This window comes from Scomber scombrus, chromosome 7 (assembly GCF_963691925.1).
Source record: "Scomber scombrus chromosome 7, fScoSco1.1, whole genome shotgun sequence".
Taxonomy (NCBI): domain Eukaryota; kingdom Metazoa; phylum Chordata; class Actinopteri; order Scombriformes; family Scombridae; genus Scomber; species Scomber scombrus.
In genome coordinates this window covers 10,807,133-10,833,703 of record NC_084976.1, presented here as the reverse complement: position 1 = coordinate 10,833,703, position 26,571 = coordinate 10,807,133, and the positions used below count along the sequence as shown (strand labels likewise).

Genomic DNA, 26,571 nt, shown 5'->3' with positions numbered 1-26,571 from the left:
GCTCACTGGGGGCCGAGGCAAGGACCTAACAACTGCAGTAAAAAGGAGCCATTAAGTTATACTGTCCTTGTCCTGCTGTGGCGTTTAATCGCGCTGGTTTAATATGCAACAAGGAGAGGACATTCCGCTCACGGTCCGATATCGTGCGGGCCTCCATACTGAGTCAGCGATTATTGATTACAGGAGGAAGGGTTTTGGAAAATAATCTGTTTTATGGCAGTCCCCCTGAGTCTTATTGTCCTAAGGCCCAAAACTAACCGAGTATTTGACAAAAAGGAAGCCCTGTCAATGTCTGCCAGAGGAAAGACAACATTTTTTGACAAGACTGGGAAAAAAATAAAGCTGCATTTAAGTTGTTAGTGGTTGTTAAATTGCTAGACTTAAAAATATTATTTTAAAAAATAACTAATGCAGTGAAATGATTAACACAAAAAAGATTGGAGTACATTTTGTTGTGAGGGCAGACAGGCATAATGGAGAGAGTCTTCAGCTGAGTCTCTCTCGAGTAATAATGTGAGGTGAAATTTGGAGAATGTGTATCTGGGACACATAATAAATATTTCATGGCATATTATGAATAGGTTCTTTGTTTAATTAGACTCGGAGAGTTGTCCCCTTCAGCCACTTCTGACACGTAAGCATGAGAAAATATGATCCTTTCCACTTTAATTATAAAAGTTCTTCAGGCTAATATGCTATGTTGTAATTAATCTATGAACTTCTTTATAAGTATAAACTATAAAAACAGTCAGAGAGGTACTTAATTAACTGATATCGATTTTTACTCATTTTTCTGTTCTTTTCGACCTTTCATAAACATATTTGAGAGGAAACTGTGAGATCATTCACATTTTGAAATGACTGGTGATTGTAGCAGCCGATAAGATAAGATCAGCTGGATAAGAAGATAAGAACAATCTCATTAAATCATTGTGTAAACTGCAACTCTTGAACTGTGAGGATTTGGCAGCAAAGCAACTAGATCACACTTAGAATTTTATTAAATGAGAAAAATACTTTCAATATTAGTCTTTAAACTTCCCAACTATGTGTATTTTAGAGAATTGGAAAACTCATATTTATCTCATTTAACTGTAATCAAATTAGTGCACAAATCTCTTTTTTTCAAGTTAATTGAATCTGGCTCAGGTCTAGCATTACATTTGTTGCATACACATACATTTATATTGCATATTTTAATTTGTTTCGTGTAAGACATTAATTTAGCCATTTCATTTTTCATCTTTACTGTTGACTTTGATCGAAAGCATACGTTTTGTTAATGAGATTTCATCTTTGAAATCCTTGTTTGTGAAGTGCTGTGAGTCAAACTAAGTCAGGTGAAAATGCTGTACTTCATCTGCCACAATTAATTGCAAATAACCAGATTCCACGCCTTTTGCAGCGCTCTGCACTGGAAAACCTTTCTGGCCTTGCTGCAATTATCTCAGAAAAACTTTCACTCTGATGTTGTTGTGAAACGGAGCTTTTGAAACTCTGTAGCAGCCATTCTTTCGCTCTGTTTCTGTCTTTCTTTGTCAGAGATCTCATTGTGTAATCCTGTAGAGCTGCAGTGTAACACACCAGGGAGGAAATACTGGACACAGCCCGAATGTCTTTCATCTTTGCAGACAGGGAACAGCTTCCTGTTTTTTCAATGGACGTACTAATTAGCATGAATACAAACATGCACTTAGTCCAGACAAAGATGTGCACAGACGCACACTGACATACACACACACACACAGACACACACACCCAAACACATAAACGCATTAACTTGCAGTATCGTTTATGAATACATACACAAACACAGCATAGTGAAAATGCAGTGAGAACACAGCATAATTCATTTTCCACACCGCAGGTCTTTTGTGCACTTTACACTGCACCAGCAGAGAGGGAGCAAGGAGGAGGAGTGTGCCCACACTTTCAGCATAGTTTTTACGTAATATTTTCTTTTCTTTGAAGTGGCATGGCTAAATGAGTTTTCAAATCTCCGTAGGTTCCAATACCACAGAGAAATACGACCACAGTTGATAGGCACCACTTACATTCAATTATCTTTGTTCCACACACAGAACACACACACACACACACACTCACATGCGTACATACACAGACACATCAGTTATTTCTGTGCAGAAGAAAATTGTGACGCTCATTACCAGCCCATTCTGCACACTGAGGCGCTGCCTCAGACCCTTCAATCTAAAATTATGTCGCTATAGTGCACTGCTGCACTTCACATACATCAAGTGCAAAGATACATTGAAATCCTTTGGGGTTGTAGCATGATGATGGAAATGAAATGCTTCATTAAGCAACAGCTATGGCTTTTTTTTGTCAGATATATGATGAATTCAGAAGTTCTTTTTATGTGCAGACTTGTCCAAAGACTTTCAAAGACAACACAACACGGCTTTTTTGGTTTAATGTGCAGACTTGTATTGCCTTGGTATGAAATGTTTTTTACATTACTTGTTTTTATATTGATAGAAGAAAATAAATCAATCGCTACTGAATCGCTAAGATTCGCTAAGAATAACTGTTTTCAAGTCTATGTCAGTGGTTTTTGGGCTTGATATGGAGCTAAATCAAGTTTGTAAAGTGGGGATCTTAGAGCTTTAGTACATCACATTCACTTGTCTTCTACATTTACCTCCAGGATATTTGTCAAGAACGTTAACACTCCTTGAGTTGAAATGAACTTTTTGGCTCAACAATCCAGGTTTCTGTCAGTAGCCACAGATGAAACATTTCACTTAAGCAGGTGTTGTATAGAGATGTTCACTTGGCTCCGATGGGGATATACACTGTAAAATGAAAGATTCCGTTTCTGGTCAGGGTACGTACATGCGTACACAAGCACGCACGCACACACACACACACACAGACCACTCTGTTACTGGCATGAAGAATATTAAATCACTATGGGAAAAGGATCTGGGCATACATTTGTCTGCAGAACACTGGAAATCAATCATGCATCATTCAAGCTACTTATAGTTATATAATACCTATGTATTGTGCAAGGTATTACAATCCTTTATAGAACAGATGGAACTCCACTGAAATTGAATAAAATGATGCACATTAATCTTTGTTGATATAGTTGTAGTGAGAGTAATTCACTCGTACATCGTCTGCTATATGCAGTACTGTCATGAAGTCAAAATAATGGGTTTTCTGTCAAAGAAATGTCATGATCTATATTAAATATGAAGGTCCCACTCTGTCCAGTGGTGTGTCTATTAGGAGGCTGAGTGGATACAATCAAATCTACAATAATGGCTCAAGCTTTTGGCAGTTGAAAAAATACTTTTGAACTGGAAAGTGAGAAACCTTATTGTTTTTGTTTAGACGGTTAAAGGACTAGGCAGACTTGATAATGATGCAGTTTCAGCCATATATGAATCAGGCAGTGATGGCTTCTGGGCCCTAATAAAGGCTCAACATGATAATATTATTCATTAAAATATTAAACTCAAAGTTAATGTTAAATTATGAAATGCCCTAATTGAAGCTCACTGAGGCTCAGGAGTCTATTTTTAAGGACAGCTTTTTGTGGCAGTTTGTACAGTGACATGTCATTTGGACAAGTTTTAAAATTCACCTTTCATTCATATCTGGAGCTGTACCATCTCTTTGAAGTGATTTATGACTATTTTGGGAACTCAAAAGACTTCAGTTACTTCAGCTTTCTGGAAGAGAATGAAATACAAGCTCACTCTTTGTGTGTTAAAAACCTCAGTGTTGTTTTTCTTTGATTCGTCATAATGGCAAAATTTGTTGGTGAACTATTCCCTTCATTTTTAACATAACCACCCCTTACCCTTAACTCAGAAGAGAGATTCAACCCCTAATCCCCCACCAGCCTTTTCAATCTAAAAGATGAGCATCACCAACTGGACATTTCACACCACAGATGTTAAATTGAATTTAGTTCACAGCACCTCTAGAAGTTTCACCCCTTCTCACCAACCCCCACCGCATCACTACACCCACATTCAGGTGGCTCTTGGCACAGATTAAGAACTCGACCGTAGTTCTTGGATTCTGGACGGTGCTTCATCACATCTGTGCTGCCCCTACTCCTGTGGCAGCTCAGTGAGGGAACACGTCGATAAATCTTACCGTCACATCACAGGGAAATTAAGTTGGCAGAAAGATGGACGAGAGAGCAGTAAAGATGTTGAGAACAAACAATACAACCAGTAATGGTCTAAATGGTTGCACGTGGTGGAGGAAGCATTAACACTCTGTATTCTAAATCCATCTCTCTCATACATTTACTATCACTGTATACCCTCAACATGCCTGTTCACTTCAGCTTGGTCTGTTACAATTTCCACAAAAAATAATTCAAATCCAAATGTGGTAATTGACTCAGTAAGTGCAATTATCATCTCAGATGTCAAGAATGAGTCATCTTGAGTCTCTGCAATGCATCTGTGCACTTTGCACGATTGCCGGTTAATGTCAGCCCACTGACTCACTCTGCACTCTTCCCACTCAGGAAAAAAAGACACACAAGTTAACTGCTGTATCTATTTCCTAAAATGAAATCTCTTATTGGAAAGCTTGCACATGATGATTTCCACTGAAATTTACCAGCACATTTCTAACAGAGCAAGACACTGCAACTAATTCAATCACATGTGGCAGTTGAAGTTTTATGACTATGTTTGTGTATGCGGTGGCACAGGGAACATGAATGTAGTGTGTGTGTGTGTGTGTGTGTGTGTGTGTGTGTGTGTGTGTGTGTGTGTGTGTGTGTGTGTGTGTGTGTGTGTGTGTGTGTGTGTGTGTGTGCAGGAGACCTCTGAGGCAACCACTTGGCAAAACTGAGACTAGACCTTGATACCACTTCGCTCACTCATTCGCTGGACTAAAACTGCTGTGTGTGTGTGTGTCACACAGAGCAAGAGAGACACACACACACTGATGAACAGTGAGTAATCTAATCAATAGTTTGCAAATTTGGATTTGTTAACTACAGCCATTCATGGTGAGTCTTGTTTCACATGTTTGTTACAGCACTTCACAGGACTAATATAATCAAGAGTGTTCAAGCTTGCACTTAGATTACAGATCAGTGTGTGTTCACCACAATGTCCATTTTTACTGATTAAGCTTTCCCCCCCACCTCTTTTCAGGTTCAGGCAAAGACAAATAAAATATATGATAAATTGGAAGGGGGGAAAAAATGAGAAAAAACAGAGTGTGGGAGGGAGCATGATGGAACCACAGCAAGAAATGGAGGAAGGTTATGAAAGAGATGAAAGATAATATATGAGAGAGAAGGCAGGAAGTGAAAGATAGAGAAAGAAAGCGGTGTGTTGGGTGTGATGGATGGAGTTGAAAAAGACGAGGAGAGGAGGGAGGTACGCGTGTTCTCCACCAACTACTCTGTCAGACACTCAGCTGTGCTGCAGGAGTAGGCGGCTGGTGAGAGGTGTGTGTATGTACTCTACGTAGCAGGTGTGTGTGTGTGTGTGCCGCATGTACCTTGAGTCTGGGGACCAGTGGGGGGTTGACAGATTATCTGTCGAGAAGCAGGCTGGAGGGGTTCTCTCTCTCTCTCTCTCTCTCTCTCTCTTTCTCTCTCTCTCTCGTGCTCCTCGTTTTCCTCAGTCACTCATTCCGCTCTGCGCTGCTCAAGGTCACTGCAACACTGCGAAAGTTTGGAAGGTACATGATACCAGGAGCTGAAGGGTGAGTCAGCACTTTTTGACTCCTCTGCTTGTCTCCAGTAGTCAGACTGGTGCAACAGTGAGTGTGAATCATACTACACAGCTCAATATGTCTCACTTTGTATGTCACTGCTGATGGCAATACTGTAATATCATTCTTGTTTGATGTGAAATGCATTGTTGTATCACTACTTTACAGATGTTTTGGCTTTTTCCATGTGTTCCATAATCCTGGCTTTCCACTGTGATTCATATGCAGTGTTTCCAATTCAAGAAGGATTTCTGCTTTCAATTAAATTAAATCTGTACCTTTCTATTCAATATTACAATTTTATTACCCTCATTTACAGTAAGTGCTTACTCATGATTTGAGTCTCAGTCTACATTCCTTTCTAGCCTGTGAAGCTGTGATATTTAGAAAATAGGACAAATGAAAAATGAAACTTCACAAACCCAAAATAGATTATTTGTAGTGTGCTTGCTTGGAGCTCTAGGATGGATAAGAGGAACAAAAGAAAAATCTTCAATGAGCCAATTGTAAATACCGTATGTGGGTCATGCAACTGGCAATACTATGCTTTAAACCTGGAACCTCACTTCCTCTCCCATTACCCTTTACTTCCTTCCTGTTGTGTCTACCTGCCTGAGATACAGTATAATGTACTACAGCCTCAAACAATTCAGCAGACAAAAAAAAAAAAGGGAACTGTATGTTTAAACCTCAATAAATCACTTAAATATATTCAATCTTAGTTATTCAATTGGTGTAAGACAAAATAAAAACTATATTACCCATAAGAAGGGCTGCTGATGACCATATACAGTACCAGTCAAAAGTTTGGACAGACTTTCCCATTCACTTCAATGAGAAAGTGTGTCTAAACTTTTGACTGGTACTGTATATCATGTGACACAAAAAAAAGTCTATCGTTTCATATTTTTCTCTATTGTTTATATCGTTTTGAAGCAAATCACACTCATTACTGCAGTATTTTTCACCATTTGTCATTGTTAAATTACTCTTCTTCATAACGAGTTTAGATGTCCTCAACTCTCCACCGCTGCCTGTCTCTCTGCTGCTGCACACTCAGCCCTGCCCTCACTGAGGAAGAGGAGACAAGCAGCGAGACGGCGACTATAAATGTCAGCAAAAAAAGGAACATTAGAGACTGTCTTTACTACCAAATTTATGTGCGCTCGTTTAATTTCAGCTCAGTGTGTGAGTTTATGCTGCTACGTTTTGCTGTCATTTATGGTCGTGCTACTCTACTCTGCTCTTAAGGGACAGGGAGCTGACGCTGTGGTGTTAGCAACCGTGGTCAAGCGGGATAGAGAGTGAATGAAGAGAGGGAGTGCTGGCAGAGAGAATGCCGGTAAATCAGATCAATAAAACGTTATTTTCTGATTGTTTCACAGTGGTTACATTCAACAGCACAAATAAACACACCCCCACACTTCCGCTCAGCCCAGCAGCACTTTTCTACGATTTGGTTTGAACATGGCCTTACACATCAAGCCTCTGAATCTGAAATGTCGGCGCACACCAATTATTTTTTCAATGAATTAAAATGTGCTATAAAGGGTTAAGGTCAGGGTTAGGGTTAGGGCTACCCATAAGCCATTGGTATTCAATTGCAAAGTAATGCTATTTCCTCTCACACCTTGATACTGCTTATTGTATCACTAGCCACTGCAACCAACTCCTCACTTTGAAAGCAGTGTGCGTTGGAAGCTCTGCAATCTCCTCCTATTTTGTTCCATTAAACAATAATTCCAGTGAGCCAGAACATATTATTGCAAGTTCATGAAGTAATGAACAAATCTAGAGACTTGAAAATCATAAGACCAGGCGCACTTAATAATAATAAATGTCTCACATCTCAAAGCTCAGGCAGGGACAATTCTCAGCTGCTGCATTTGAGGAATTTGGACAATTATCAGTTAGTCATAATCTGAAATGAAATATTCATTGATGCTAATGTTTCTTTTGGCATTTATCCTTTACTTCAAAACAACTGTGGAAGGATATTTCTGTTCCACCAGAGTGAGTAGTTTCTTTTTTTTTGTTTGTTACCATTACTACTTTCAATGACACATTCCCATGACTCCCTTTCTCCTTTACTTCTCCTTGGTTTTCATATTTCTTACCGTCTCTCTGTCATATGCACACTTTCTCTGACTCCCCTTGTCTCACTGCCACCCTCTCTCTCTCTCTCGCTCTCTATTTCTATGTAGTCCAGCCAGCAACTGTGGGTTTTCTGGGATTCCTGTGGCTGAGTCATCATGTATGTATCGTCCATAATATCTTCCCAAAAGTCTCCCCAGAGTTGGACACATAACTGGCTTAGCATGAAAGAAGTTTGTGCATTTCAATGTGTGTGTGTGTGTGTGACAGAGAGAAAGAGAGAGAGAGGGGTGGGGGGACACCTCCTTCACATCTAGCCCTGACTGAATCCGGGAACAGCCAAAATAGCATCAAATGACCCTCATCCCCAACTCTCCCCTAACCCCCCAGACCAGCTTCCCAGCCGGAGAGCCGAGTCCGCTCTCACGTGTTCCAACTCAGTCCAAATTTCTTTTGTATTCCAACTTATCTGTAATCCATCTATCTATTCAGTACAGCTTCAACTAAAGCTGATATTCTCTGCACCAGCCTCCCAATGTGGTTTCAAAAAAAAAAACCCTGCTTCCACAAAACCTAAATTCGTAGACCCTAAACCATCGTCGGAGTCAAGCTTGCCACATCAGAGATGTGAGTCTAATTCCTTAGCCGACCTCCCCACCTAATTCATAGCCTCCCTTACACCAAAGCCCACACTATAAAAATATTGATTTAGCATTAAAGTAATTCATTGTATTGGTTTTTTAAAGTCCATTTACTGTATTGCCGGAGCCAGAAATAACCACTGCAGTTACAAGACTTTTTCATGTGTTCTTTTCTTTTGTTGTTGTTTTTGAAGCAGCGCATTCTGTTGTAGTTATAACAACACTCCTTGTGACAAGGAGTGTTGTTATAACTACAACAGAATGCACTTAACCCCAGTTTCCCAGCCCCTGACCGCACCCTTCCCATATCCATCCCCTCTCACCCTCAAATCCCTAAGTCCTCCACTCACCCAATCCCGAACTCTCGACTCAATTCCTCCTAAATTCCTAGCCTCCTCAGTAAATTTCCAAACCCCACACCCTCACCCCTGCCTCACCCCACCCCTTGTTCCCAAATCACTACCCCACGCCCCAGCCAACTTCTGCGTCACCCCACCCCAGAACTTACATTCAGGATCCTTAATCCCAGTCTATCTGTAGTCATTCATTCTCAGCCAAGACCACAGATGTTTCGGCGAGCCGCTCTCACTCTATCACGGTTTGGGTTACGATGGCCAGAATTTTGACAGGGTTGTTTCTTTATAAGACAGACAGACGCTGCCAGACAAAAACAAATGTGAAACCTTACTTTTAATATTTGCTTAAAAATGTCTACATATAATAAACTATGAATAAATATATCAGGCTGATATATAAGATGCTGAAATGATGTGAAATGTCAGTATTTTATAGTGCTGAGGACTATTATTTTTACCCTGACCAGGCCAAGTTTCTATTCTCCATCCACACATTTAGCCATATAGCCTGCCAAAAAGCCAAGCAGCTACCCTTTACTAGTCAACAAGGAGAACAGGCTAGTGAGAACATCAGCCAGGAAAAAAATGGCAACATGCTATAGCCGGGCTGTCTGTGATCCATTCTGCCACCCACACTGCCAGTAAGCTAAACAGAAAGCTGGTTGAAAAGGCCAGACGTTCATTAAAACAACAGGTTTCCCTCTTCGTTTTTTCCACAGAACCTGTCGCTGCATTCCTTTCTCTGTGAGGTGGCTCTTGACTCATGGAGAGGTCGGGTTATAGGAAGTTAGTCATAATAACGCCAGCAGACAGAGGACTTCAATTTGCTTCCTAATCGTAGCCCAGTCTCAGTACAGCTGCAGGCCTCTTACTTTACTGAAGCTGCTCTTTATAATCCTCCACTAAAGAGACTTAAGTACAGGCTCCTTAAAGAGAATGCAGTTCTATCTGAGAGCTTACTTACTTTCTTGAAAACCCCATCAGTAACTGAGAGAACTATCACCCTCACCTGTGACATATTATCAGATTAAGAAATGGACATGGCAGATTCAGTAGATTTACAAAATATTTATTTGAACTTTAACATCTTAAGAGGTCTACCATTACAGAGCCAGGGATTTTAAACCAAAGCTATTGTTGCGTTAAAAGAACAGTGATTTTGTTTTTGTAAGCTAACGTAAATTCTCAAATAGGTGTGCAATCTTGGGTTAAGTCTTGCTGTAGGAAGTCTCGACATGCAGACAGGCAGTTGTGCTACGTGTAAATATATGATGTTGCATATATCATCGTCATCATGGAGAGATGCATACTATTTAGGGGTGGATTTGGCCAATGTCAGATAAACGGCAGAAAATGGAAGGATGGATTTGGATAATGTGTGACCAAAATCATCTCTCATTAGACCAATAGTAGTTCTGTTTGGTGTACATGCTTACACATAAGCATACATAAAGTGCATAATCCCACGAGAAAGGAATTGGATGAAAGGCTGCAGATTTATCAAAATATCTTTCCTGCTGGCTTCAGATGATGCAGGGATTTAATGAACTGAAGGAGAGGAATTTCATACAATTTAAAACAGCTGTGGAAGCAGATAGATATGCAGACTGATTAACTGACTTTATTTTAACTATGTCATATATTGTTTTCTAGGCCCATTTTGACTGGAGAGTATTTAATTGAAATAACTTATTTAAATGTTAAGCATTGGTCTGTTATTGCAGCTTGGTTCCAGCTCAACGTCGTAGAAACACATTTCAACCAAAATACAACAACTGTCTTTGCACTGTTCATTTGAATGAACCTCCAACCTGTGTACCACATGCCCTGCACTGGTCACCAAAATACAGCATAGTGAGTTTCAAGGTCAGAAACTGCAGGTTATTGCCCCTATAAAAAAAAGTAGGTGCATCTTGTTTTGTTAAAATAGGACATGGGTAAAGTTTTCCAGACATACTTTTGAGTAGTAGGGTAGATTTCACCAATGTTGACGTTTTTAAATAAATTATGGACTTACTGGCTATCAATTAATATTAATAACAATCATTTAAAAAAATAAAAAACAACATTTGGAAGCTTAAACCTGATACTTTGGATAATCAAACAGTGGGAAATAATTCCAATAGTCGAAATAATGATATTAACCAAGTGCAAAAATTACTATTTAATTCCTTATTTTTTTATAATTTTCTTGGCTAACATTAGCAAATCTCGCCATTCTCACCTTGGCCTACCTGCAAGTGAAAACAAAATGGTTTTTTTTTTACATCTGACGAACAATAAAGTTTTCTGACTTTGACTGAATCATAATCTCACGTTCAAGGTGCAAACATTAATCTCTAACGTTACAATATCAGAAATGGCAGAAATCGATGCATCCATGGAGATCACCAATCTTGAACATTTAAGAAGTGATGTGTGTTATGTTTTTGGATTCCCATCAACAGAACAAATTGAAAAAAGCAGGCTCACAGTAAAAGACTTGAGTCTCAGTGATCAGTGCTACGGCCTGCTAGCTAACCTACTAACCTCCTACTCACGTTATCATTAAGGCCTGTGTTGCCCCCCTAACTTGATGGGAGTTAGGAGGATTGGCTGGAAACCCGGCTGCCGCTGAAGCTATGGCGGTCGCTGTATATATTAACACAGAGGCAGACAACATTAGCTTCCTTTCCACTCGGCTGCAGGATTTATTCTGCTTCACAAAAGTATAGTGAACAAGTATACAATTTTGCAGTGCATAACTACTTTTTTCTTAACTATTCATTACACAAATGCATACTCTTTAGGGGAATATTAACCCACCTATATATATTAACACAGAGGCAGACAACATTAGCGTCCTTTCCACTCGGCTGCAGGATTTATTCTGCAGCACTGCCTCTATGGGGTTTTAGGTTCCTCCTAACCGCTATGCGCCCTCTGCTGACATCTTTTAGTATTACACAACCACTGTAACCAGTAAAGTACACTGTAATTGGCATTTACATCACGGTTTAGAACACAATACAAAAATTATTATTTGTAACAATCAACTGTAACATAGTCCCTTAATGAACTGACTTTTTTTTAACATTTTTGAAATTTCCTTTATATCACCTTTCAAATACATATGATGCATTTGTTTAACCCTTTACACCTGCAGTACATCCCGACCCAAATATCAAATAACATATTGATGTCAACAAGCGCTGTATTCATTTATATTCTAGTTAACATGATCAAGTTTGTGCCTAAGATACTGTAAATTATAACTAGCAAAAAAGTGATCACCTTTGTATTGGTAATTTTGGAAAGCCCTCACAGAACGTGGACAGAACGTGTAACAACCACATGCTGATAGTGGCAGAAGCCTGCGTAGTTAGTGTAGCTACATAGTTGATATCAATAATAGGGTTGAGTTTTAAACTTTGAAAATACTTTGAGGATTGACAGTACTTGTAGGCTTCGGTAGGGTGAACAATGGGCTGAACTTCAAAAATGTAAATGAGTGCCACTTAATACAGTGAAAACTGACTGAGTGCAAGTCTGACAAGAGTCGACAATAGTCTGCATAACAAATTTGACTCTATAAAGAATTTGTGATTGTAGGAGAAAAATCTTGTTCTAATGTACATCAACACAACAGATACACTGCAAGTGCAAGAACAACATCTAAGCTGAAATCTAATGTATGAATCTTTTGCTTTTTTTGAAAGTGGGTTCCTGTTTCAAGACATATGCCAGTAATCCTCCTACTAGCACAACCCTCCTAACAGCACAGAGAGAAAATTGATCTTGTGTTTTACCAAATAATACTCAGCTCAATACTTGAGCTCTGTATCTAACTGGTTGATAAATAAATCATGAATGTTGTCAAGTCCACTTATCAGGATGAGTTAAACAGCTGAACAACATGATTCAGGACTTTACTCCGATCACACCAAAGCAAGCCCTCACATTATAATGTTGCAGTATTTCTTTGCAACCACCATGACAAAAAAAGAAACAAAAAGAAACCCCAAAAAAACCCACTGGGGTAAAATTACAAGCCAAAAATAATTCCGTATTATGTTTAAAATAAAACTGAGGAGTTTTATAAATAACAACTTGCTGCTTTTAAATGAGAACTGACAGTGAAGAACAGGAAAAAAAGTAAGAAGCACAGAGATAGAGGGAGAGACCTGCTGAGAAGAAAGATATGGAGCGAATGCGAATGTGAGAGGGAGGAGAAGTGAGGAGAAATGAAATCAATAATGAACGGCTCCATAACAGGAACTTAATCAGAACAGCAGGTCCCTATATTGCTCCTGACTAGCGCACGCATCACCGCCGTCGATTCAATTTACTCCCCAAACCCTGAAAAAATAAATAAAACATGGAAAATAAATTGAGACGCTCATTCAAATTCATTAGAACTCGTCCCTGTGTGCCTACAGTACATAATATTCCCTTGAAGAAGAAGGAATAAAACGGGAAAAAAATGAAAATATGCCAACAACTCTGTGCTGGTTTCTGTGAGAGAATAAAGGCATAGTCATAACAGTCTCCTCAAACCCCACATCTTCTCCCTTTCACATACATATTACTGTATATGAATACCCATACTGCATTCACACTCTATAATGAATACATAAGCATTCACACTTTAATATGTGAGACTATGTACACATTCATTTGCAGACAAATATCTTAACACCCACATATATATATGTACCGGCCTTTCCACATAAAGACACACACACACACACACACACACTCCACAGCCTTCTCATGCTATGACTAAGCCGCTCAGAATAAATTCATCAGACTCATAAGAAACAGCAACAACAATGGAGGGGAGAAAAATCAAATCAGTGAAAGGCAATGTTGCGTAAAAGTGCAAGCTGGGCTGGCGATGACGTGGGGAGCTAGACCGTGGGTGATCGACCAGGCATGGTAGTGCTTTTCTGATGGCAGCGCAGGAGTGATGTTTTAATAGTTGGACCTGCTCTTTCCACCATTAAGTTTCTTCCACCCATACAATACTCTCTTCTACTTTCCTTACTCACCTCTTCTCTCACTCCGTCTTTCACAAACATCTTTCTATCTGTCTTTCACACTAATGCCATAACTCAATCTCACCTTTTCTTCTTCTTCTCTCCATCACTCCCTCACTCCCAGTCTTCCAGACAGCTTCATAATGGCTGGCACCTCCTCAACACTGGCTCTAATTGAAAGATGAACGAGTTTATTTGGGCTTAATCCATCACTCTGTCACCTGGGGAGAGGAAGAAAGTCCTAGAAGGAGGAAAGGAAGAGGAGAGGAGAAGTGAGGAGAGGAAAGGAGAGAAGAGGAGAGTGCCCAGTGGAGGGTAGCAACGAGGGCAAAGGATGAGAGGAGACAGGAGCAAGGGAAGAACAAGATCGCAGAGAAGCAGAAGGGCAGATAATGATGCAGCCAACATCCCATCTCTCAGGGGAGCATCTCCTCTGTCATTCTCTATTTCTCTTGTTTCTCTTCCCTCTTATAATCAATATTATTGAATAACTGGTACATATAAATGCTACACACACCGTGACACATGTGAAACCATGGGAAAGACAAGCTCATCAACTGTTAATTATGTAGATTTAAATAATGTGAACAACATCATAAACACAATATAAAAGTGAATAGGTTAAAAGTAAAGTGTAAACAAAATCCACCATTGGGCAAAGATGGCAAGACGATAGCACATACTACTAGGCCGGTGTAACGAGCCATTGAGTGGATTACACAGTCAAACTGTGTTTTTGCGTTTAATGTGAGGGGCACCAACTGGGACATAACTCTGAATCTTGACAGCACCAGAGGCATTACTTTACTACTTAGTTACACCGGATAACAAATTGCTCCTTCATGCAGATGCAAACATAGAATCTGCCTACTGTGCATACTTGCTGTACAGCTACTATAAAAGCCATTGCAGTTATTCTTTTATAAATGCTGTAAGTCAGTACTGAACAGGCATATTGCAGCATCTAGCTTGTGCCCCAGATGACTGTAAATATTCCTTGCACGCCTTGGAGATATTCATCCATTCTGGCATTTGAAGAGAAAATAAAATTTGAATTACTTAACAGGTTAACAACACGAATGATAGAATACAACAAGTGGTCTGGTCACTCACTCATTTGGTGCCAATATTGCCTATGTTTTTCCAGTATATTTAAAAAGTGCTATATACTGCTGGTTATCTTAGAAGGCAGTATCTTACTGTATGAGCCACATGGGTGCAGCAACATGTCCATGAGTTGTTGAAGCGTAGTGGCTACCATGCCAAAATAAACTAATAGAAATCTTGATATCTTGGAAATCATTGGTACAACTCACACAAAATAGAAAATATTTCTTATTTGTAATGCTTTCTTGCTGAGTCCTAGCACATGAACAAATCTATAAATCACCATTTTCATTACTTTTGTTCTGACAAGCAGTAGGGAGGGGGGTGCACCACTATCCCCGAGGGTTTGTCTGTGCAGTAGTGGTATGTACTCTCTGGCCTTTTGAGAAATGGTCATCACAAAGGGCACAGTCAGGCTTGGATGGTTTTGTAACTGTCAGTCATCAGTCTGAAATGATCTTTTTCATTCTCCATTTTCAACAGAGAGACAGGTATTACATTGCTTCATCGTAAGTTTAAGGAGACTGATCTTGCCCAGGCGTATCTCATAAACAACATCCTTTATTTGTCATCTGACCATAAATGGCCCCTGACACCTGGTAGGTTATTTGGAGCTGAAAATAGGGGGAAATACAAGTACTTTATCTCCTGGTGAAAAAAACTGTCTTCACGACCATCTCTGTTACACAGACACTGTTGATGTTGCTTTGCCTGGAGCCGATAGTCCTGTGCAATTTGACCTGGTGAATGGAGTTTTGCTCGCATGGCCAGAATGTACTGAATTTCATTTTTATTGGTGCTTGGACAGCCCTCCAAGCAAGCTGTGAGTAGATCGAACACTCCCCTAGGTTTATGTCCACACAACAGGTCAAAGGAGAACATTTTGTAGAGGCCTGTAGTATTTCCTGTACACAAAAAAAACAGATGGCCCTGTCATTAACTGAGTTGCAACTATTAGCAAGCATAAGCATAGTATTCAATAATAGGGAGCAAAGTTATGGTTTTGCTACCTCACTTTTTGTCTTTTTAAAAATAAACATATTGTTTAATCATACAGTCACCACAATCAAGTGATTATATTTAAGCAGCCTATATCAATGACTATTTTAATATGTTCAGCAATTGACAAAAACAAGAAATAGAAAAAAAGTCACATTCCTGAACCACCCTGAACTTGTCGTTTGCGATCAACAATCAATCCACACAGAAGTCTGACTGTTTACAAATGTGAGAAATATGTAATTTAGCTTAACTGCAATCAGCGATTGAAAATAGAACATAGGAAAAGATAGACTAGCGTATGTTGAGTGAACCTGCTTGGCCCACTGATTACAGCCACATTTTAAATAAGATAAAAGGGGGATTGTACTGTCACCGGAATGCTAAACTGATTTGCGAGTCAATGTTAGCTAACTTTGCCAGGCCACCCCAGGCCCCAGGAAGTGCACTGGGCTTTGAAGCCAATTTAACATAGCGACTAAATCGTTGAATTACAACTTCCAGGTCCACCTTGGGCCAAAAAGCATTGTTATCCACACGCCATCTTGGGAAAAGGAGCAGCTGTAAAACAGTGAGTACAATTATTTGGGCATCACAACCCCCGCAAAATGACTTGTTTCATGATCAGGCTTTGATCCATTGGCTCAGATAACATTTGGAAAGTACACAAGAGCCACATGATTGCATATTTTGATCCCATTTAAGTTAGTGAACGGCTAACCTGAAAGTTAGTTGGTTCAGCTAGCAGAAGTCTCTGGTGCGCATGCCCTATGGGCGTATTACAGTATGCATTCATCTGGGTAGTGGGTAGCGGGAAATGGCTTTTTTGGTTTCATGTGCCACTGAGGAATTTCCATAGGAACAGGGCCCCATCTCTAATGCTGTTCTCTTTTTGTTCTTTTTATCCAGTTATCTTTATGCCTCGAGCATGATAGGCACCAGAAGAGCAGATGAAGGTGAAGATTGTGATGAATGCAAATAGCTCCAAAGATCCAAGCATTGGGACCAAATGATTTTAATGATGGTGAAGAGGCTTGAAGATTGATTTCATAATTTGGGCACCACAGTAAATGTGCCAATCTGGAGAATCTAATTGTCAGAACAATCAATAAAGAAAACTGCAATGAGGACCTAGAGGTTGTGCTCAAACACTATGCACATAACTGTGACCTACAACAGCTGAAACTTCAGCTGAGCATGTTGCCCACCCTGATTAATATTGACCGAAAAACAAGCAATACTGAGGTAGTGAAAACAGCAATTGCTACAATAAAAAATCTAAGGGGATGCTGGCAGGCTTTAGAGCGAGGTCAGGACACTGCTGAAAATACTGTTGGTTTTGCCAAGCTCATCAGCCTCAGCTGAGAGGGGCTTCTCAGTACTTAGGAGGCTGAAGACATATCTGAGAAGCACAACATGACAAACAAGACTGAATAGTCTACTTGTCCTGTATACTCAAGAGGACGAAACTGACCATTTGGACCATAATTCTGTTGCTCAACAATTTGCTGCCAAGAATGCGAAGCGCCAAATGTGTTTGGAGAGATCAAGAAATAAATTGGAAGGAAATAATGTTGCATCCCTACATGCTTCTCACTGAAGTGGTGAATGTGCTTGTGCTGAACAAATGTTCAAACAAATATTTATGATTTATTTTTGATTTGAGATAATGTAGGTTAAAATTATCTGCTTTTGAAGTTATGATTATTAATTCCTGTATAACATTACAACTACACCAGCTGGTGGTACTATTCAGAATAGTTACCACTAGAACCTATGTGTAAAATGAACATTTGGGATTGTGATTAGATGTTGTGAGGCCATTTCATTCATCCAAATAGTTTGTACTTTGTTGCTATTGTTAGACATTAAGGATGGCCTTTTGAGTATTAAGAATAGCCAATTTCAGGTTTAACATGGTTTAATTATCCAAATCGAATTGTGTTGAAATGTGTGGTAAGGCTATTACATTGAATTCAATCGTTTATACTTGTTTGACCTTGAAGATGACCTAGTTGACTACAATCTACTGCCATTTTATGTCACGTTTTTATGAATATAATTTCAAATATGAAATAGCCATTCTTCTAATAATCATTTCCTGTACCGATGCCTGCAATTATAAACTGTTCTTGATGCATTCTTGTTTTTTATAGTCCCATTAGTCTAACTTATCTAGATTAGTGCAGGTGGCTGTTTCTAAACTTAATCAAAGAGGTTGGCTGACGTAGAAATGTAGGACATTTATTTATTTATTTATTTTGGAGAGAGGACACCTAGACCTCTGCCAATTACTTTACTTTCCAAATTTGCTCCCTCATTTTAAAAGATAACCAGGCACCGACATTAGCAAGCGCACCCCAATCATGTGGGTCATTGACCTTATGGTAGATATGAATGAGTTTCCTCTAATTTACCATGTCAGTATATTTCATCCAAAGTGCTGAAAGCATCTGAAACTCCCTTGTAAAAAACACCTTTAGAATTTGAATTTCTCTCTGAAGCATATGCACAAGTAGGTCCAACAGTGCAATACCTACGAGTGTCAAATACAATTTTTCTCATATTTGAACAATTATCATGTCTCACCCCTCTCTTACTTTTCATCCTGCCTTCAAATGTGGCTGTTTGGAACACCTATAAATACTTTTTCCTTTAGACATGGTCGGACAACACAAGTTCATTTCAAGCAGCAATTCTGTTTCTCAAACGTCCTGGACCAATGAGGTATGGGAGTGAAGCATCAGCTGATGCAACAGCACCAGTAAAAAGTCAGTGTTAACAGAACTTAACCAGAATAGTGTGTGCCCACCTGCTGATGGGTAAATGAACATATGTTTCTCCTTTTGTGCTATGACTGCAGCAAGGGTGGCGAGCCAGTGGCACTGGTCCCATTCAACTGACTTTAAAGAGGCAGATACAGAGCTTCTCCAGCACAAAAGGCTGAAAATCTGCAACTACAATCACCATCTGCCTGTGTCACAGAGGGAGAGGAGCCAGCATCCTTACAGGGGGTCCCCTGAAACCAACGGTCATCCAGGACTGGCTGCTTCAGTCCACGAGGATGCCAGTTATGCATCTCTGGTGACACAGAAAGGAATCAAAGCACCCATTCTCTCTTTCGCTGTCAAAATGCAGCAGCCAACACTTCAAGGATTTCAAAGAGTGTCTGAGGAACATCTTCAAAAGTCATCCTCTTCAATGAAGAGAAAATCAGAGATTGGTGGAGATGTTTTATTTCGGTAGAAAGGTAGTAAATGGCTGTGTACTCCTCAAAAGCCCAGTTTTCAGCCTTGACTTGTGCTTTTTTTTTGTTGATGCTGCTCTAGAGCTTGAGTTTGCTATCCCCCAGACAGTCAATGTGCTGGGAAGTTTTTGCTTCAGGTTTCGTTATTTAGCCTAAGCATTTTTCCATGGCGTTCTATAGATTTTCAACAAATTACTTTAGATTTCCTTATTTATGATTATTTGTCATGTGTTTTGTTGTTTTAGAATCATTATGTGTGTTGATAGATTAGATACCAACAAAATGAGCTTATTCAGAGGCATAGCCCTAAAGAAGGCCATTGTGTCAAAACTTTTAGCTTCTGTTTTTATATACTGACTGTAAATTACTGAGCCTGAGCTCATGCCCCATCTTTGTTTATGTCAAGTCAGTAGTTCAAATTCTTTGAGGCACGCATGCCCCTACCTTGTGCAAGAACATTTTTGCCTGTTTGTTTTGGCTGCAAGGTGATTTCTGAATAATTAATTCAAAAACATCAACTAAACTAACACAAATCCATATTCATGTAGCATTGAGTGCGCAGTCAGAAGTGGTTTATGTGAACTTCACTGAACTCCCTCCTATTGTGTATTCAGCAGCTCAACGGAAGAGTAAGTTGGAATCTCCTGTGTCTCAGTTAAATGCTTTATCTCATCCCTTGCCTAGCAACCAGTTATAAAAACACACACACCCAAACAGCCATGCAAGCATAAACACACAAACTGAATCAGGCATGCATCTGCAGTCTCACACACACACACACACACACACACACACACACACACACACACACACACACACACACACACACACACACACACACACACACACACACACACACACACACACACACACACACACACACGTACTGTAGGCAAGCACATACACTCATGTGTAGGCACTGGCACTTTAAAACACACATACACACAAGCATCCCCCCCTTGTATTTAATTAAGCTCCCAGGCTTGGACCTTTATTTGATCAAACGTTGCTACGTTAATTGGATTAGTCAAGTCAGTCAAATGTAAGGGTGTCTGCTCCACTGGTGGTGTGCATAACTCTTTGAAAAGGATGGATGGACCCTGCTAATGTAGAGAGTAAGGTCAGCCGTTTAGTCCAAGCAAAATCTAATTTTATATGTTTGCACTGGTGAAACAGTGCTTTTGTGCTCTAAACAATATGTCGTATCTCCCAGGCTGATCAGCCAGGACGTGTTGAAATATACCCCACAGCCTCCCCCACTTCCCCCAATAAACAAAAATGATCAAAAATACATTGTTCTTGAGTCCTTTGTGTGAAGGAGAGTGGTCTCCCACGCATTTTCATTCACTAAAAGGATCTGCAAATTTCCTGTGCAGGAAGCAACAGGACGGTAGAGGGGGCTGACAAAAGTTGAAATAACTTAACATTGCCCCTGAGAAAATGGAAAAGTGTGGCAGAGTGACCAACTGCCAGATTCTCCTCACATGTCAAATAAGGGTAGTTCCTAAATCTGCATGTTGTTATGCAAAAGAAAGCTACTGACCTGATGTACTACATATCCTTTCACAATTATGTATTGAGTGAGCATAAATTATGATTTCCACCTCTTTAGTTTTGCTCTTTGTTTTGCCAATGTCTTCTCATCTATTGCTTTAATAGTTTATAAACTCTCTGGTTAAACCTGTCTCATCTATTCACTTTACTTGTTGTTCAATTTAGATTAATGAGATTACTTCCCACACATTACGCTGTAACTGATGAGGAACAATGATTACAGCAAGACACACTGTGGAGCTTACACCAAGCTGAAATACAAAAACAAGTTAAACAGCAAAACCAAGACTGTGAATTAATTACCTTCCTAACAGAGGACTTAACTAAAAATCACATCGCCAAATAAATTTAAGAAATACAGTGAACAAATTCAACATTATATAAAGAGTAAGAGTTAATTTAATCCTATCATTTTACTGCAGAAATAAAAGTCAGACACAGATGCAGCCAACCATTCAAACCCAAAATAGGTTGAACACAAGAGAAAGCCCCAAGATAAATAGCTGCAGCAATCATGGTAAAAAAAAAAAAAAAGTAGGAAACTTTGCAGTACTGCTGCAAGTGAACTATTCGAAGGTCTTTGCTTTCAGCAGTTTATTCAAGAGCGGTTTGACCACTCTTGCTAACAAGCTAAATTTAATTTTGTTTGGTGTATACTGTTAGCCTAAAGACAGAAAAACACAGACACAGAGTCTCTGGTGATGTCTATGTTACATTATTTTTATTAAATCGGGCCTGCCTCAAAATCTTTTTGAAACAAAGTCATAGATTTTGGTCTCCTTTGTATGCATACCCATGTGGCAGACTGAACTTACTTAAACCATCAAACGTAGATTAATGTACATTTTATAGTATTTCTCACTTCAGTTATACAGTTTGTATCCCCATTTTCTTGTTTTATAAAACTTTATCCAATTCGTCTGTGTGAAAAAAATATAAGTCTACTTCAAAGACATTTCACATTCTCCTTATGTAGCCGTGGGACTCTTTTACAGCAATGCAGAGCAATGTGTGATCGACCAACGTTCCATTACTTGTGTGTGTGTATGTGTCTGTGTGTTCGTACACATGTGATGGTTAAGTCTTTATGTGCACATGAATGGATGTGTATAAACAGGTATTTGTTCATTCAGTTTATGTGCACACTATGTGCTAGTTGCATCAGTACAGAAAAGGGAAAAACAACGATATGAAGAAAATCTTTTGGGGAAAAAAAAAAAAAATATATATATATATATATATATATATATATATATATATATATATATATATTGGAAATATGCACTACAGACAAAAATCAAAACTGAAAAGTCAAAAAATAGACAAAAACTATTTTCACCTATTTTTTTGTATAAACTCTTTTGTTTTGTAGACCTTGTGTGTTTGGCCTACTGTCCAGTTTTGCCAGGTTCTAGCCAGTGTTACTGGCAAAGAGAGAAATGTATTCCAGCAAATGGGATAATGTACAGCATAACGATCAATTGGCTCCAAATACTGTTTGTCTAAGCCCCTCATAAAAAAAAGAAAACTGTGTTGTTCACACACCATAAATCCACTGGTCCACAGTCTGTAGCTATGTGTGTGAGTCAACGAGAAGAGACAGTGTGTGTGCGAGTGTAGGCACCAAGGGGGCTTTTATGATGCTCATGGCAGCCACCATGACAGAAACCCCACAGTTGGCTCGGTTGCATCAGCCCTAATTCCTAGAACAAGGATCATAAAAATGACACTGCTGTCATAATTTCATGTTACGTGCCAGGCGACTAGCCATGCAGCGTGTGGAACATATGACTGTGGTTCACCTGGAAAGTATGGGTCAGTGATGGCCTTGTTCTGGTCCATTTGTGCTTCGTCAACTGAGGACATGTGTTTGTCACCAAATGGGACCATTGCCAGATATGTATCACATGAGTCTCTAGGTTAGTGGACTGTATACGTGCAAGTTAGGTCAGTGACATTTCTTCTTTTTCCTGTTTAAGTTATATTTTATTCCAGTGTCTGAGGAAAAAGAAATATTAGCACTGCATAGTTTGAATGTCACGCCAGTCCCAAGTCCTGCTATCATCATTGTGGAACACAGCATCACTGCAATGTTAATCACTTTTCACTAATGTGGTTCGGAGACAGTACTACAGCCAATTTAGTAAATTGACAATTTATATTTCTTCATACTTTTGTCATATATTTAAAGTATAATATGAGCAATACGTTGCTCTTTCTATTTGAATGCACAATGGAAAGAAGCTGTTATTTTTTACGCTTTACTGTATTGGATCAGTAGTGTCCTGTGCAGAGGGTAAATATACAGTGTTTATTTGCTAGATAACCCAGTTCATTCTCCTGCTATGATACACAGCTCTGGAGGGGTATGACATATCCCAACAGCTCTAAAAAACAGCACATTGAAAAGTTTTTAATACCCTGATAAATCTCACTGACAAGCTTTAAATGGAGTTTCGCCCACATGTCAGCCGACATTTATACAGCTATGTAACTGCAGCACAATCATTTAATAAATGGAGGGGGGGCACCCCGGCTGACTTGAATGCCTCCTCCGGGTTCTAGAGACTGACTGGTGCTTCAGGATGAGCTAAGTCTGCAATTTATCTAGTCAGGACTTCAACTAATGCAATCTCCAACTGTAGCAGTACTTTGGTCTCACTTAAAATCCTTTCTTCCATTTTGGTTGTTTTTGTAGTGTTACTTTTCTGTTGATTTCTAGTCATTTGGGTTGGTATGATTTGGTTTGGTCTGGTTAGGGGATGCAATAGTTGCAATGGTGGAAGTTAAAACAACTTAAAAACCTAGTTTAGGGTTGCTGAAAAGATCTGAGGCACTGATGAAGGTGACACATTTAAAAAGCTTTCAATACTTTACGGCTATTTAGTTTCCCATTCAAACAGACTGCAGTGTGCAGTATATTGAAATCCATTTAACATCAAATGTTGAAATAATGTTTGGTCTTGACTAAGATTGTACCAATGGACACTTAGATCATATATTGATGATTAAAGGGATGATTGAAGATATTAAGGCGATTTTAACTAACTTACTATCAGAACTAAAATGTTATAAAAGTAGTAAAATCTGCACTCTACTGATGCATTTAGAGATGTTTTCTGATGGAGCAGCATGTCCAGCCTCTAAGCCCTGTTAATCAGCATGAGTGACGAGCTAATTTCTGTTTAAAATGAAAAGTGAATCTTAAAATTACAAAACCAGACTGCCATTTCTCTTCCATGGATCTGGCATCCCGCATTTCCTTTCTCCATATACCTGTCCACGGAAACTTGGCTCTACACTCCATAAGAGTAGTTCACGTTATGGATATGATTTGGATTGTGATATTGAAGGTAAGATAATAATGTTAAAGAAAACATGACGCTGTCACATAACTTCCCCAGACCCCTCCAACTACCAGGCAATCTGATTGCCTATGAGCAATCCCAGAGTAACCACAATTGTGAGGGGGAAAAAAAGTTCACCCAACCCTACTTTAGACCAATGGAATGTTAAACGTTAAACATTGGAGTAAAAAGACACAGTCAATTTGCCAATGTTTCTGATCTATGCTGACTTTGTAGAAACTCATGACTGTCATGTGATATAGTATTTGTTTATGTCATATTTATTGTATAATTAATGAATGCTAATGACCTGATGTTCTTTGGGAGGCTGAAACCGAAAGCATTAATTTACCCAGACTTGATTCCAAAGTGACATTTTGATTAGATTCCAGTGATGATTGATTATCCATCATTAATGTTGATCATGGTTATAATTATCACATTGTATTTCATAAAAACCTGACTTGAATGAAATCAAATGTATTAAAATATTAGTAAAAAAATGCTGGCTGAGTAGTATTTCAGTCTGAAAATATTGCCATTTTATATCCATTCAATAACCCAATTTCAAATCCTAGTGACAATCACCCATCTGCCTTATATTCTGCTCAGCTTCTGAAGAGGCTTTCTGTGCTCTTACTTTGTATGTCCCATCTGTATCAAAATCAGCAACATCAAAGCAAAAAATAACACTATATTTAAAGCACCGCTTAAACTAAGGGGACAACACTTTTCTGGCATATGCTGCTACTCTTTGTAATTAAGCTTGTCTAGATCTTGAAGTGTCTTTAGTTGATGTTTAAATGAAGGAAAGTCTGTAATTTCAGTTAATTAGAGACAAAGCAAGCATTAAGAAGATCATTTATCTCTCTCCGTCTAATTCTCTTAAAATGACACGCCACAGTCAACAACCAAGATTAAGTACCAGCTCATCTTTATTATTTTTTCTGTGCCTAATTCTTTCTCAATCGTGTCTGCTGGCATCACTGAGCATGGAGAAGGCTTTGGTGTTCATTATACTTGTCAGACCTTGGTACAATGTCTGACAGTTCTTTCTTTTCTTAACTTTGTTAAGAAAAGTTGTTTTCCTCGACAGTTTTTAGGCAGTAGCCTGATCACATCTCTAATCTGGATGCCTATGTTTTCATTAGTTGACTGTTGCCTGCAGAATGTAATAATGACTACAACAAACAAGGCCAAATTATCGTTGTAATTAAGTTCTTGAACAGCAAGCAGAGGGAATGAGAGAAGAGGGCTGTGGATGATTTGGCCACAAATCTTGTCTGCTGGAGGTTAACTGGAGTTTATGTGTGTTCATATTCCAAGAAAGAGTCAAAACTACACAGTCCAACATCCTCATTATTCTTCTTCTTTGATTTTGGCATTTCTTCATCATAATTTCTAACCTACCGTCTCTCTTCTCTCATTTACTGTCTTTTATACCTCCTGTATTTTTTCCACTGGCCTCCCATCCACTGTCTTTCACTTCCTTCGTCCTAAAGCTCACATTTCTCCCTTTTTGCAACTCGCTGTATTACTGTTGAATGCACTCTTTTACCCCTCTCCCATGTGTGTCAGTCCCTTTCCTCTGTTACCATCCAACAACTCACTGAAGCACTAGCTTCCAAAATACAGTATTTACCAGGACAAACACAAAATCAATACCCAACCCAACGCAAACAAAGCACACAGGCAGTTCTGCAGATCTGCCAATGAAGCTGGCCCATGCCCTGCAACTGAGTTCAGTGATTACAGAACTGAAACGGCGAGAGAAAAAAAACATCCTTTGGTTGTATCAAAATCCATTAGAAACACTATCCAATGCAGTACTTCACAACAACACCTCAACACATCTCTTTCACTACAAGGTTACATGATATCTCCATACCATTCATTTGGTTGATGCTTTATAGAACCAAACATAAATATGTGTACAAGCACTGCTTTTAAAGAATTCTATTTTTTAGCCATTAAGTGGCTCCAGAATCCAAAGAAAATTACAAAAAAGTAGTGGAAATTGAATGTAGGTGCATTTTTCAAATGTAGTCAAGGAAAAGACCCACAGGAAGTAAGGCTGACCACCTGCCAACTTTTTAATGCTACTCTTGGTTCTCGCGGCTGATAGATTTTGTAGTGGTGTACTTCAGTATGTCAAAAATAAAACAGGCTGAAAGAAGCATTCTCCATCCTGTCTGTATTTCTCTGTAAAGTAAAAAGAACTGGCACACAAATCTGAAACAGGATGCCGGAGTGAAGCAACAAAAGACATAGATACTATTTACTGGAACACAAAGTCCAGTTTTCTCCGTAAGTGCTAAGAGTTATGGTCAGGGCATTTACAGAATACTTTTTACATGAGAAATAGAAGAAAAAAATACAAAATACCATGGAAATGACTCACCTTTGAGTAACTACATTATACTTTATGTGTTGTGTCTACAGGTGTCCACCCTCATGCAGTCACGTCTATTGTCTAACATT

General features: G+C 39.1%; 1 protein-coding gene across 1 annotated transcript in view; it reads right to left on the bottom strand.

Moving 5' to 3' along the window:
• Positions 1–5,670, bottom strand: part of LOC133983270 (RNA-binding motif, single-stranded-interacting protein 3-like) — a 137,188-nt gene extending 131,518 nt beyond the window's left edge. The window contains exon 1 of the mRNA XM_062422298.1: positions 5,512–5,670. The gene's annotated coding sequence lies outside the window, so the exon portion shown is untranslated. The remainder of the gene's footprint in view (positions 1–5,511) is intronic.
• Positions 5,671–26,571: the final 20,901 nt, after the last annotated feature.